Source organism: Palaemon carinicauda, chromosome 3 (assembly GCF_036898095.1).
Source record: "Palaemon carinicauda isolate YSFRI2023 chromosome 3, ASM3689809v2, whole genome shotgun sequence".
NCBI lineage: Eukaryota > Metazoa > Arthropoda > Malacostraca > Decapoda > Palaemonidae > Palaemon > Palaemon carinicauda.
In genome coordinates, this window is record NC_090727.1 from 46,840,135 (window position 1) to 46,855,134 (window position 15,000).

At 38.4% G+C, this 15,000-nt stretch overlaps 2 protein-coding genes across 6 annotated transcripts in view; both read left to right on the forward strand.

Moving 5' to 3' along the window:
* Positions 1-442, forward strand: part of LOC137638273 (tyrosine-protein phosphatase 10D-like) — a 31,843-nt gene extending 31,401 nt beyond the window's left edge. For all 3 annotated transcript variants that reach the window (XM_068370344.1, XM_068370342.1, XM_068370343.1), the window contains one exon: positions 1-442. This exon is cut by the window's left edge and continues 547 nt beyond it. The gene's annotated coding sequence lies outside the window, so the exon portion shown is untranslated.
* LOC137638270 (tyrosine-protein phosphatase 10D-like) overlaps positions 1-15,000 on the forward strand; it is a 372,144-nt gene that overhangs the window by 236,909 nt on the left and 120,235 nt on the right. The gene's annotated exons all lie outside the window — the stretch shown is intronic.

Below are 15,000 nucleotides of genomic sequence, written 5' to 3' on the forward strand. Positions count from 1 at the left end.
TATTTCATTGATTTATTCCCATCTGTTATAAATATATATTCTACTTTTTCGTATTTTCTATTGACCTTTGAATTTTAAAAACAAAAAAATTTCTGGAAAACAAATATTATTTTATTTTTTTTTCTGATTACAACACTAGTCTTATTCTATAGTATTTTGAAATGGTTCATAGCCTTCTTTGAGCTTTAACTGCTTTACATTGTATTCCATTTTGTTGTTGTTTATGTTAATATAATTTCCAGATGAGGTTGATAAAAAGCCTTAAATGTTTGTAGTAGTTTTGCTTTCTTTAGCTTTAAATATATTTATGATATTCTTTCTAATTTGTTTCAACATATTGATAAAGTTAGTTCCTTATATACACATAAGTTCAATCGTAAATTAGCTCCAAACTGACTGTAGAGAGAGATTTTATTTTTCCCCGACTTTTGTCCATGTATTAGTTAGTCTATATGCCTGTCCTATTATGCCTACCTTGTCGATATAACTCTTCCACATAGAAGTAATTTGGATATAATCTGGTGTTAAGGTAGATTATAACACATAGAATTTGTATAAGTGGAGTTTTTCATCAAGTTTGTCAGTCCATGTGATTTGTTATGTTTATTCTTGCATTGTTCAATCATATTCAATCAAACCTGTTTTTAAGGGCATAGATCATTTCCCAAGATGTGCAGGAGAGGATAACCTGCATTTGCCAACCCGTCAGTGTATCTCTCTGTTGTACATGTCCAGGCATTTTAGTCCATCCTGACTTTGGAAAGCTGTTTGTCTGTCTGCCCACCATTGAATGTATCCCATTTAGCAACTATTCATACACGGTTGATAAGATTTCAGTCAGACTAGATAAAATGGTAGATCATCTTGTATAAATTTGTATGAGAGGACATTGTACATATGTAACTCTTATCTTTACCTGTGTGTGAAGTTGTTGAAAAATCCAATCAACTTTATCCTAAACTCTCACTGGCGTCCATCTTTCCATTTGATGTATCATTTAGTCCTGTTTTGGAAGATGATTGTAAACCCTGGCCGATGAGAGGCATAGGTAAATTAGTAGTTGTGAATTTTGATACTTGTTAGGAAGAAATCTTTCAGTTTTCTTTATAATGATTTTATTGATATTACTTTGTGATTATTCATAGATTTTGTTTATTTAGAATTTTGACTTGTATTTAGTAATACAAAATTGTATTTTGTGTTGATTGTAATGATATTTTTATATTTTTAATCATGTCTGCTAGAATAATTTTGTATTTGCGAAAATACGTTGGTAATGAACTCAAACTTTTTGATAGGCCGTAGGATTTGATATATGTATATTAAATTTATGTCTATTGTGATACAAGACTTATGAAAAAGGTTTGTCTTTTTCCATTGAATATCTGAGTAAAATAATAATACTGCAATTCGAAATCATCATCGTATTATAAAAAAAAAAAATTTCTAGATATTTTGCAAAACTGCTTCTACACCAGTCATCTGACGGGCGTGAGTCCTACAGGAAGATTCGGGAGTGGGACCCTGGCATGGCGGTCTGTTCCCTAGTGTTAATCCTGTACGCTCCCGAATTCTGTAGATACAAAAGATCCCGATACATAGGACGGGTGACAAGTTAGAAGACTGACCACTACTCGTGTGTGGATGCCCGGAAGTTTATGCGTCATTAATACGATATAATATCTTGAAGAAGATATTATAGGTAGTATGTTGGCCAGGGCACCAGTCACTCGTAAAGTTACTACTGCTAGAGAGTTATTGGGTCCTTTGACTGAACAGACATTACTACATTAGATCCTTCTCTCTGAATACGATTCATTTTTTCTTTGCCTACACATATACTATATACTCTGACCTATTCCTTCTATATCTTCCTCTGTCCTAATACATCTGACAACACTGAAGTTAACAAACAATTCTTCTTCGCTCAAGGGTTAACTTTTGGAGTTTAATTGTCCAGTGGATAATTTCCTCTTGGTAAGGGTAAAAATGACTCTTTAGCTACGGTAAGCAGCTCTTCTATGAGAAGGACACTCCAAAATCAAACCATTGTTCTCTATTCCTTGATAGTATCATAGCCTCTGTACCATGGCGTTCCACTGTCTTAGATTTCTTTTACTTTAGGGTACACGAGGGAACGTGGTTCCTTCTTATTTTTTTCCCTCTTTCTTTTAAGCCTTTATATATGAGAGATCTAATTTAAAATTGTTACTGTTCTTAAAATATTTGATCTTCATTGTTTATTACTTCTATTTTGGTTTATTGGTTTCTTTTTCTCACTTGAATTTTCTTCTCTGTTTGAGCCCTAAGACTTACAGCATCCTGCTATTCCAACTAGGGTTGCAGAGGACAGATTTTTATTCTTTTCTTTATTGTAATAGCAGTTTGTAAAATCACAGAGAGAGAGAGAGAGAGAGAGAGAGAGAGAGAGAGAGAGAGAGAGAGAGAGAGAGAGAGAGAGAGAGAGAGAGAGAGAGAGTAGTTAGTTAATGTAATGATTGTTTATGGTGAGATAGACTGTTGATATAATTGAGGTTGTCTTGGGCAAATACTTTTTTTTCATTGACTGCAGCCAGAGTCAGTGTGTTGTGAAAGCTGGACTAGTTATCTAACTTTGTAATTATTTCCGACCAGTTTTATTTATCTTTACTTGCGTGATTGGGAATAATAAACAGGTTATGATTTAATCTTCGATTACAGTGCGATAATGTAGTTGAGATTTTCTTCCCCCCCCCCCCCGAATATGGACTGAAGTTTATGCGGCGTTTACTACAATATAATATCTTGAAGAAGATATTATAACGGATTTCTAGCAAGGCGAAAGATCTATTTTTGGGTGATATAGCCATGTCGTCCTGATGGAAGGTTCCTTTAGGTAGCTTTCTAAGGGATATTTGCTATAGTGATACTCCCAGAGAATTAACCATAGGTCTCCAGAATTCTAACTCTTGGTTCGAGTATCCTTAATATAGCTTTAAGGATATAGTATAATATCAGGGAACGTATTTTTTGATAAAACACATAGAAATCTTTACCCCGAATAGATTTAACTCTTTGAGGGGGAAGAGTAGCGAACAAAAGGGGAGCCGTTATCAACATATCTGGTGGACCTCTTCTCCGTACTACTACGGGCCATCATTCCTAACTTGTATTTAAGCGGGAATAGCCACAGATAGAGTAGTTTTGGGTGGGGTCATTTAAGAAAGAAGGGTGGGTCCATCAGGACGACATGGCTATCTCATCCAAAAATAGATTTTTCGGTTTACTCAAAATCCGTTTTTTGGGCTCGGCCATATCGTCCTGATGCTAGCTTACCAGAGAATTAACTTGAAAGTACTATATCTGTGGGTTTGTATAAGTGCCTTTACTTTGAATGAGTTCCTTATATGGTCTGCTAGACCCGTATATGATATTACTGTTATTTGTCATATCCACTAAGCTTGGAACTAGCTTAGCGCTTCCTGGCCCCTGCAGGGAAAGTGTCGACTTTGACTATAAGGATTCAAAGTTTGTATATCCATAAGAACGAAAGGGAACCTTTCTAGAGATTATCTTTTCGTGCCTTGGACATCAGTATATTCAAGGTTCTATTTAAAGGAATAAAATAAAACTCTGGGTTTCTTTTATTTCATTAACTGAGGGTTAAAACAAGACTCAGATACATTTTTCTATTTATTTTCATAAGCAAAATAAATTATAAATGTATACATCACAAAGTAGAAGTCTAACCTTACATCGATAAACATTATGGTTATATATATTTCTGACCTGTCAGGGAAGAATATACTGTACATATATGAATTCATTATTTAATGTCACTCAAATGAAAGTGAAGCTAAACATGTCTAGTTTCACTCAGATGTTGGATATGCATCAACACTGTGTTCAAATGTTCACACGGCACTGGTGTTATTGGTTAGATCCTGCACCTGTATAGAACAGTCTATTAATCACCATAGTGATTTTCACTAGAAGGTATTAATACCTATTCACCCGATTCACTATTGAGTCCCAAAACAGTCTACTGTTCATCGCAGCACTGAACGACAGGTTTTATTACACTACCTGCCGCCACCACAAAGTGATTTATCTCGTGTACTTGCTTTGCATAAAGTTTATAGAAGACTCTTGATGATATCCACCTTGTATATGATCGGAGCCTCTCAAAGTCCATGTGTCGAAAGAAATTCAACGAGGAACCAACTTCCCTTGGATCCTGACCAGCGGGTCTGCCATCAGGATCCGCTCTGCGAATAAAGCAGGTGAGTTTGTCTCTCCGTTGTCTTAGGGATAATTTTGATCCTGAGGTTTCGCCTTGGAAGATCTATCCCTCCTTGAAGTCTAAAGTTCTTCGAATATAGACCTTGAGAAAATCTACTGGACATAGAGAAACATCTTCTTTCAGTGGGCAGATTCTCCAAGACCCCATCTTTTGGTGGGCAGCTTTTTCTTGGTGAGAAAGGCAGGATCAGGGAAGAGATTCAGTTCTCATGTGTCTAGGAACTGAATATGGCCTTCATTTCTGGATATGGCCACTATTTCACTAACTCTAGCCCCTGAGGCCATTGCAAACAGAAAGATAACTTTCTGTGTTAGATCCTTTAGGGTGCAATCCTCATTGTTCAGATTCGAAGCATAGTGCAACACTTTGTCCAACGACCATGTGATGGGCTTTGGAGGGGTTGCTCGCTTGAGTCTAGGGCATGCTTTTGGTATCTTATTGAGGATTTGACTTGTGAGGTCCACCTCAAAGGCGTATAGAAGAGGTCTAGTCAAAGCCGACTTACACACATTTATTGTGGTGGAATCCCGGCCTTGTTCGTGTAGGTGGATGAAGAAAGAAAGACAGAAATCTATTAATATTTCTGTTGGTTTCCTTGCTTTCACAAAGGAAACCCACTTCTTCTAAGATGATTCATATTGCCTCCTAGTTGAACTTGACCTAAACTCTTCAATGAATTAGATTTTGTCCTTTGAGATCCCAAACTTTTTCTTCACTGCTAGGGTGGGAAAATCATGAGATGTTTGTTGTTGGTTCTCAAGGATGAAGAGTAAACAGTCGACTTCTGAGCCAGTTGGGATAAAACTGGGTTCAGCAGAGGAAACAGCTTCAGTTTCAATTCTAGAACTAGAGGGAACCAATTGATTTTGGACCATTTGGGGTCTACTACTGCAGCTGTTCCTCTGAAGGATCTTAGCTTGTCAAGGACTTTTAGCAGGAGATTGGTTGGTGGAAACAGGCAAATCCACTTCCATCTGTTCCAGTCGAGAGACATGGTGTCTATCGCTTCTGCTTTTGGGTCCACGTAAGGGGTTACAGAACGAGGTAGTTTCTTGTTGTAGTTCGTTGCGGGACTTTTTCCGAGATGAAGGAGAATGAGTCTGCGTCTATGGACCATTTTGTTTCTATCGGCTTTCACCTGGATAGAGCATCCGTCATCCCATCACGCAACCCTTGAAGGTGAACTGCTTATAAATGCTATCCTCTCTTCCTTGCCACGTAGAAGATGGCTAACATCACGTGATTTATGTGAGGTAATCTCGAGCCTTGTCGATTTAGACATTTTACTATCACTTCGTTGTCCAGGCCCAGTCTGATGTAGACTGCTCTGCGAGGGGATAGTTTATTCAACGTTAGGAAGACTGACATACCCTCCAAGATGTTGATGTGAAAGGTTTTGAACTGGTGCAACCAATTCCCTTGCACTTTCCTTTCTTGCAAATGGCCTCCCCATCCTTACAGGGAGGCGTCCGTGTGGATCACCACTGATGGTTTTGGTAGTTGCAGGGAAATTGTCCGTGCTAGGCTCTTGGCTGTTGACCACGGCCTTAGTAGCCTGCGCAATCAGGTCAGGGTCAACATCCGTTGATCTCTTCGAGCGTTTGATGCGTATCTTCTTCAGAATCTTGACGATCCTTTAATTTGCTTTTAGCACCGGGTCTGCCACTGCTGCAAACTGAAGAGAGCCCAATACCCTTTCCTGTTGGCGTCTTAATATCCTCTTGTGTTGGATTAGTCTCTTGACAGCTCCCGCCATCTCTCTACTCTTCTTTAATGGAATGGAGAGGAGGTGTAACTGTAAGTTCCAATAGATTCTTAACCATTGAAACTTCTGAGCTGGAGAAAGGTGAGACTTCTTGCGATTGATCTTAAAGCCGAGCTGCTCCAGGAACTGGATCACCTTTCTGGTCGCTTGCAGACAAGTAGTCTTAGATGCTGCCCAAACCAGCCAATCGTCCAAGTATGATACTACTGTAACTCCCTCGGAGCGTAGTCGCTGAACGATTGTATCTGCTAGCTTTGTGAATATCCTTGGGGCTATGTTTAGCCCAAAGGGCATGGCTGTGAAGAAAAATTTTGTCTTCTGTATCCTGAATCCTAGGTAGGAGGAGAGGGGGCGACTGACTGGTAGGTGCCAGTAAGCATCTGCCATGTCTATTGAGACTGTGTACACCCCTGTTTTTGTAGAAGGGTCCTTATGTGTTGCACTGTAAGCATTCGGAACTTGTTGTTCTCGATGAACTTGTTGAGTGGAGACAAGTCTAGAATGACTCTGAGTTTGTCCAAATCTATCTTAGGAACACAAAATTTGATGGACTTCGCTTTTCTTATTACCTTCTTGTTCCAGTGTTCTAAGGTATATTCTTCCAGCAAGGGGGTTGAGTGTTAGAAGAATTCTAGAAAAGTGTGGTGGATTTTTGTTCCATTTCCAATCAAGTCTAGTCGTGATTTGGCTGTGGACCCAGGGATCGAAGGTCCAACCATCCTGAAAGTGGAAAAGTCTGCCTCCTTCCTGGAACCTCTCATTGTTTAGAGATTCCTGCGGACTTGTTTACGTGACCGCGTCCTCCTCCACCCTTTGGGGGGTTTCCGGAGGATCCTCTTTTTTGGCCCTTACCTTTGTAGGGCCGAAAGGTAGTCTAGTGCCTTTCAAAGCCTAGAGTAACCACAGGTGACTGGGCTATCAGCTGTTGAGGGACCATCTGGAAGGTGGTTTGCTGCTGGGCTACCATTTGAGGCACCGTGATCATTGTCAAGGTCGGAAGTTGTGCAGGTCTAATGAAGATTTCCTCTTTCAGGACATGCACCACTTTTGGAGAAGGTTCCTATTCTCCGTGGTGGCTTTGGCAATGACTTCTTGGACAACTTCTTGTGGGAAAAGTTCTTTGCCCCAGATACATGATGAAATCAGTTTTCTGGGTTCGTGTTTCACCGTTGCTGCAGCCAACACATGCTCTTTACAGGTCCTTTTTGACCTGACAAAAGCATACAAGTCATTCACAAAGGTACCCATGTGAGACTTGGCTAGCATCATATACATCTCTGGGGCGTTATTTGAGGCCTGCACACATTTTGAAGCAGTTCTGATGAGACAGGGAGGCAGCAGGTCTTTCTTTTGTCTCCTGTTCCCTTCTCAAAAGACGGTCTGGCAAATTTGGAAGGTTCTCATTAAACTGCTGGCCTGCTGTCTCCAGACCCAGCTTCGAGACAGAGAAGGTTAGATGTACCTCCTTCCACTTCTCCTCACAGGTGGGTATAGCTAGAGATAATGGTTTGCATTCCTCTAGAATTGGCCAGGGTTTGTCCTCTTCAACTGCTCTCATGACACAGTCTAGGGCTTTCCCTGAAAGGTTGAAGGCTCTGCAGGAATGAGCAATGAAGGTTAGGTGCTTCTTGCTCAATGCTGAGACTTTGGAGTTGGTATATTTGGCTTCTTTCAGGGTCTTCGTAAGGATAGCTTGTGCCTTGTCATGTTCGAAGACAATGACCTCCTTTCGATATAGTCTCCTCGTGGGATGCAGTGTCATCTTGCAGTCTCAAATAGCAATATGGGTAAGCTGAAAAACTGGACCAGAATTGAAGATTTTCAAGGGGTTTGGCCCCCAACTTCTCGGATATATAAAGATTCTCATTCATCATGGGCATGAGCTCCGTATACCTCCAGGGGTTGGTTTTGGAGCAGTGAGGGAGGTCAGATACTCTAAGGGGATTATCAGACCCTCTGGAAGCGCCAAGGTGTTTCCTTTCCTGTACCTCTCCCTTTATCTCTTTAACCCTGGATAGGTACGCTCCTCGGACACCCCTTTAAGGGTATACTCGGACGCGCGCGACCCCGACGCCAAAAAATTTTTTTGAAAAATCAGTTTTTGCAGTAACCTCCTCTTTTCTTTTGCCAAAAAAAAACTTCAATGAATGCTTAAAGCAACTGTAAAGATAAATACTACTCATCTGCAGAAAAACTATTTATTATAAATATTTTAAAAAATTAAGTAGAAAAAAAAGACCTTACATAAAAATTCATAAAAAAAGTTTATACATATATACACAAATCCTTTTAGGAATTGATTCTTGAATGTTTAGGACACATCTTGATGTATTTTGGATGAAGTCAGACCCATGGAGGTGAAGATCTGAAATGAGAAAAAAAGGGTAACTTTTTTTGGCCAAAAAAAATTTGTCCAAATTTCATGAATTTTTTTGGGTACCCAAATGAAATAGGAAGTGGCTAATTTTTTTAGGGAATAAACATATGTTATCCTAAAATAGGAATATGTAAAAAAATCTTTATTATTTTGTAAATTACATTTATATCAGGGGCCATATCTAAAGGTAATTTTTTGAGTACTTAGAAATTTCTTAAAAAAAATACATATATTTAATATATAATATGATATTTATGCAGGTAAAAATATACCAAAATATCACAAATTCTATAGGGAACAAGAATATATATAGATAGGGCAACTTACGCTTCGGATATGTCCACAAAATGGCCGCCAACCACACTGACTCAGACTCCCTAATCTGCCACTTGAAATGTAGGAAGGGTATGTCAATTTCAAGGTGTTATTTACTAATCTAATTATTCATGGATATGCATAAAAATTGTATGGTGGGTTGCTGGATAATGGTCGATTATTTTACGACTATAAAATTAAAATTCTGACCCCAAAAAAATTTTTTTGAAGGGAAATAAAATCGAAAAAAAAAATGTAAAACAATATAATATTTTAGCTAAAAAAAAAAATGATGATATTCAATCAAAAAAGAAGTAAACAAAATTTTCCAAGAAATAAACATCTAGAGGAATCATTACTCTGTGATAGTTCCTTAGTACGTAGTAATTTTGAAAGAAATGGGAAAAAACGAAAAAGTGGCAATCGCAGGAAAATCGAACACATACCTATATATACGCCATATCTGGCTAAAAATAAATATAGGCATGGGTAGCCAGATAATCTAGAAAAACCTTCCAACACTATAAAAATACAAGTTTTGCGACACTACTTGCCAATTCCTTACGGTAACATGACTAAGCAAAAAAAATGCAAAACAAATAAAAAGGGGCACTCGCGGAAAAATGGCCAACCTTCTAATATACGGCATTTCAGAAAAAAAAAAATTTCAGCCATGTACATGGCAAACCATCAAGGCACATTTTCCAACAAATAAACATCTAAATGAATCATTACTCTGTGATAGTTCCTTAGTACGTAGTAATTTTGAAAGAAATGGGAAAAAACGAAAAAATGGCAATCACAGGAAAATCGAGCACATACCTATATATACGCCATATCTGGCTAAAAAAAAAGATAGGCATGGGTAGCCAGATCATCTAGAAACACTTTCCAACACTATAAAATTATAAGTTTTGCGACACTACTTGCCAATTCCTTACGGTAACATGACTAAGCAAAAAAATGCAAAACAAATAAGAAGGGGCACTCGCGGAAAAATGGCCATTCTAATATACGGCATTTCAGAAAAAAAAATTTCAGCCACGTGCTAGGCAAACCATCAAGGCACATTTTCCGACAAATAAACATATAAATGAATCATTACTCTTTGATAGTTCCTTAGTACGTAGTAATTTTGAAAGAAATGGGAAAAAAACGAAAAAATGGCAATCACGGGAAAATCGAACACATACCTATATATATGCCATATCTGGCTAAAAAAAAATATAGGCATGGGTAGCCAGATCATCTAGAAACACTTTCCAACACTATGAAAATATAAGTTTTGCGACACTACTTGCCAATTCCTTACAGTAACATGACTAAGCAAAAAAATGCAAAACAAATAAAAAGGGGCACTCGCGGAAAAATGGCCAACATTTTATTATACACATTTCTGAAAAAAAAATTTCAGCCACGTGCTAGGCAAACCATCAAGGCACATTTTCCGACAAATAAACATCTAAATGAATCATTACTCTGTGGTAGTTCCTTAGTACGTAGTAATTTTGAAAGAAATGGGAAAAAACGAAAAAATGGCAATCACAGGAAAATCGAACACATACCTATATATACGCTATATCTGGCTAAAAAAAATAGGCATGGGTAGCCAGATCATCTAGAAACACTTTCCAACACTATAAAAATATAAGTTTTGCGACACTACTTGCCAATTCCTTACGGTAACATGACTAAGCAAAAAAAATGCAAAACAAATAAAAAGGGGCACTCGCGGAAAAATGCCCAACATTCTAATATACGGCATCTCAGATAAAAAAAAAAAGACATGCACGTGTTAGCCCAACCATCAAGGCACACTTTCTAACACATAAACATGAAAAAAAAAATCAATAATATACGGCAATTCGTTACTACGTAGTAAATTTTTACAAATATTGAAAAAAAACAGAAATTGGCAACCGCAGTTAAATACCCAATATACCAATAACTACGTCGTGTCTGACAAAAACAAAGTCACGCATGGGTAGCCAGATCATCTAGACACACTTTCCAACACTAAAAAAGCAAAAGTTTTACGACACTATTTGGCAATATCTTACGGAAAAATGACTTGGCAAAAAAATGAAAAATAATGAAAAAGGGGCAGTCGCGGTAATATGGTCCTCGTGGTGATGAACGACATTTTAACTAAAAAAAAAATCATGCACATGGTAGCCAAACAATCCACCAAGACTTTCCCCAACTGATAACCTATACAAGTTGCACCATTCTACGACAATTTCATAATACGTAATAACTTTGATAATTATGCTAATTACCTTAGAAGGGTAAACTCGGTCGCGCTCGACCCCGACGCGTCTCAGAAATCGGGGAAGGAGTACAGCTACAGCAATGCACATCTGGACACTACTAGAGCGTGTAGGCGAGACACCTACTGCAGGTCGATCATCCACAAATTCAGTCACGGGGGTGAGTCACGTGAGAAAAACCTCTTTTTTTTGACGCTCGGGGTCGCGGACAACCCACCGCACCGTTCCAGGGTTAAGATCTTCATTATTCTCCTGGATTGACTCTTTGAGCGCTTCGCTCCTGCCATCCTTTATAGCCAGTTGGGGAGTTTGGGCTGAAGAGGTTGACGTCATAGGTTGATATGCCGACACAGTGAACTGAGGGTCCTCAGTCACGTCGAAATGGATCCTTCTTCCTTCGTGGGATTGTTGAACCACTTCTTCTTCAAGGCCTTCTTACAGTAGGTCCTGTTTGGTGTCAGTGGACACCTCCAACATCCGTTCTTGGTGGATGTCCAATCCTCGCTGTGCCTAGTTCATATCCGCGTCCACTGTCCTTTAGAAAAAGGGAGGCTGGACCTGTACCTGAGGCACAACCGTACTGGATTGAGCCATAAGGAACAGGAACACTTTAGAGATTCGTTAGAGATTCGTTAGGTAGGTAAGGACCCGGAGAGTTCTTCTGGAACCCTTTCACACACCTTTGAAGGATTTCTCTTGCTGTATCCCTTGACTCTGTGTTATCAGGGATATCTTCCCTAAAGCCGTCGGTCAGCAAGGTCGAGCAGTTGGAGCTACCCCTCCGGGTCCCAGTACCTCAGGGATCCAGATACAATGCAGCAGGGGCCATGAGACCTGCACATCGTATGCCCACAAAAGTCCTTACTCTAGTGATTGCAAAACAAAACTGTACACTTCACCATTGGCTCCTCCTGTAAGGGAGAAAAATGGTGAAATGAGTACTCAGTTGTTTATATCAATGATATGATGCACACTTGAAAATAGTAATACTTACTATTATATTTAATAGCTTAGGATAGTAAGCTGGAAAGGAAATAGGAAAGACGCAAATCTGTTTTTCCTCTCACAGGCAATCGCTGAGACCTCCGTCAATATTATTATTTAAATTCCTTATAAGGGAAAATACAGAGTTGAATAACTCTTGTACGTTGAGCCGGAGCTGGTGAATATTTATACTAACTTATCCACCTGTAAAATATTTATACTGAACGGTGTTTCATGAGTGTCCCAATAATCAAAGGATTCATCTGGGTGTTGAAGGAATACTTCAACCTCAGCATGTTATGCGGTCCCAACAATAGACTGCGAATGGATACACAGAGTATGTTAGAAATACTTGTACTACTGTATTGTTTTATACTGTAGTTTTACCAATTACAGTTATATACTCATGAAACACCGTTCAGTATTAATATTTTACAGGTGGAGGAGTTAGTATAAATATTCACTAGCTCCGGCCCTAGGTACGAGAGCTATTCAACTCTGTATTTTCCCTTATAAGGAATTTAAATATTAATATTAACGGAGGTCCTAGCGATTGCCTGTGAGAGGAAACACAGATTTGTGTCTTTCCTTTAAGGCCATCAACGTTCGGCGTGAACGTGCAGAGCCTTAACGGAAAAGTCTATTTAATCTTCATTTTCTCTATCTCTCTCTATATCATGTAGGACTTTCCTTATGGATTCTGCTTCCATTAAATGCAATGTTTTATTTAACCTACGCCAGTAGTTTTTCAAGGGTGGAGATTTTCTCACGTGCATTAAAGTTTAACACTGTTCTTATAAAAATTCATTTTAAAACACATACTTCGAAGTCGTCTAGAGCAGTCACAGCTGAAGGATAATGATTTTTTTTTCCTTTTTTTTCAAAAAATTTAAGTTTTCCACATTTTTCTTTCGTGACTCGACCCTCCTTGATTATTCGACGTACTGTTCTTTCAGGATTATTTATGGCTTTAAACTTACAGATACCGTATATGCTTTGGTTATATCAGATAAAAGGGCCCCGATTCATCTTTGTGAAATACTTGCACACTGTTCACTGTTTCCCTTAAATCGTGATGGAAATCACGAATTGGAGAATTTTCCATCTTTTAAGTTTGATAGCTCATGCAGTCTCAAGCACTGCCTTTTACACTCCAAGATCAACCATTAACGGTATGAAATACTGCTCAGTGATCTTTGTCGAATAAACTGACCCGTTTGAGCTCCAAGATGTACTGGTCAATCAGTTTTCAAAATTCCTTCTGCCAAAGTCTTATTAAGACGATAGGTGAAAATGGAAAATAATCGAAGATTTTATTTTCGAAAAAAAAATTAGTTGATTCCAATTATCATAATAAAAGATAAAAACCTTTCCTTAACAAATATAAAAGTTCAGCAAGAATAACAGAGAGAGAGAGAGAGAGGGGGAGAGAGAGAGAGAGAGAGAGAGAGAGAGAGAGAGAGAGAGAGAGAGAGAGAGAGAGAGAGAGAGAGGCAGCAACTGAAGAATGAGGAAGCAGGGATTGCAAGAGAAGAAATAAAAAAGAGAATGAAGTAGTAAGTAGCAAGGGAAAAAAGTGTGTGAATACCAAAGTAATTTTGTAAGCAGTTTAGTAATTTCTTTCATCATTATTCAAGAGGCTGATATTCTGTGCCCAATACCACATGAACAATATCATGCAATTATAATCATTACAACAAAAAATATAGTATTTCCCCTACTATTATAGTTAGGAACATATCGGGCTCTGTAGATGGCGTGCAATAAGTGGGCTTTTTCTTCATCAGCATTTGGAAAGGAAAACACTCACTTTCGGTCCAGTTTTTTAATTTCCTCTGTAGTTTGGGACACAGTACATAAAAGGCATTAGCCTGGATTCCAAAACAGTCAAATTTTCTGGAATAACACCAGAAAACTGTGAAGAAATCGAACGAGACCTCTTTACTAACAGCCCATAGTAGCTGTGTGAAAGCACTACTCGTACCACGTGGGACCTTTCTTACCCCCCAAATGACCCGGCCTTCTCTCGAGACGGCCTTGATAGGGCTCCCAAGAGACATTGGGATGAATGGATTCGACTGTGAATAAGAAGAACTGCGTCCACCCAAGGCCTAGGCGTCCCCATGGTCCAAATGGTCTACTCCAATCAGCAATAGATATTTGATTGAAAGTGTAAATCGATATTTATTCGATAAGTGGAAAATCATATCCATGAGCAAAGAATATGATTATGATATATTTTAGTGCAAATATAAATAAGGCTACTTTTCATAACTGTGTTTATTGGCTTAGAAAAGAAGTACTTTATATTTCTTAAATAGTATCGGAGAAAAGAAATTAAAGTCAGTCCAAAATGCGTATAACGCTGCCACTTTTCATTCATTAATCTTGGTATACCAGTTGCTATATTTTGTAGAAGTGGCAGAATATCAGCCAGGTCTCCTTATTATTATTATTATTATTATTATTATTATTATTATTATTATTATTATTATTATTATTATTATTATTATTATTATTATTATTATTATTATTATTATCAGATAAGCTACAACACTATTTGTAGAAAGAGAAAAAAGCTTATAATCAGCCTTGTTCAGCGTATTTACCTATTAAGACATAACAAGGGAATCAGGGTCTTCCGAGATCTGCATATGATAATTACCTTGCTTCTGACGGCCAAACCTATGAATCCACAATTTAAGTGATTCCTGCTCTAAGCGACGTATAAGCAACCCCCTGGCTGGCTTGAGTCCACCCCTCCTCCTCTTACAAATCGTCTCCTCCACTGAGAAAAGCAGTAAAATGGGGGGTGGGAGCGTCTTTTTGTGTGGGGGGGTTGGGGGGGGGGGGCGCTACAGTTTGAAGAGTAACTGAATAAAGTTAGGGGTATCTGTTTTATAAGCCTTCCATGCTTTCATTTGCGATTTATTATATCTATCATTTGTCTATCAGTTTCAATTTTCTCTTTCGAATTTTAACGAGTTTGTATTTCTTATTTAATCTA